Source organism: Mastomys coucha, chromosome X (assembly GCF_008632895.1).
Source record: "Mastomys coucha isolate ucsf_1 chromosome X, UCSF_Mcou_1, whole genome shotgun sequence".
NCBI classification, from domain to species: Eukaryota; Metazoa; Chordata; class Mammalia; order Rodentia; family Muridae; genus Mastomys; species Mastomys coucha.
Window position 1 is genome coordinate 109,252,540 of NC_045030.1, and position 701 is coordinate 109,253,240.

Here is a 701-nt window from a genome sequence, read left to right on the forward strand (position 1 = left end):
CACACACACACACACACACACACACAAAGGATTTTGGAGGACAGGAGTAGGGAAAAAAGCATAGTATAGGAAGGAAATATAATCAAATTATATGTTATACTTGCATGAAAATGTCTTTAAGAAATACATCACTATGTGAAATGAATATATACCAATAAAACCTAAGCAAATGTGATGTATCTAGAAAGTAATAAAATGTGTTTGTGGGTCTTATCATTTTTAGAGGGAAATTTTCAAGTGGCTCAAGGATATAAACACAGCTTCTTAAAACAATTATTTCGGAAAGGATAGAATCACTTTCACTGTGTGTCTAAATGTGTATTGTTTTGTGTGCTTCTATTGACATTATTCATTATTGTAGGGTTCTCCATTGCAACAAAGCATTGTATATATTGATGCAAGAACTGGGACTGTTCATTGAAAGAATGAAAGCTGCTATCAGAAAACTACTTTTCACCAGATTTACATATTTTAATTTGTCCACACTCATGAACTATTTTCTCATAGTCACATAGGAACTGACATGAACCTTTTTATGTACACATTATTATCCAATATCTTGTGTTTGGACAACTTGGCTGCACTGGAACTTATTTAGAAAATCATAGACGAGCTAGTACATCTGGAGAAATATTGTTATTCATGTAGAATCAGTAGAAATCATGGTCTGTTTTCTGTGTTTCTTAACATTGGTCCTATAG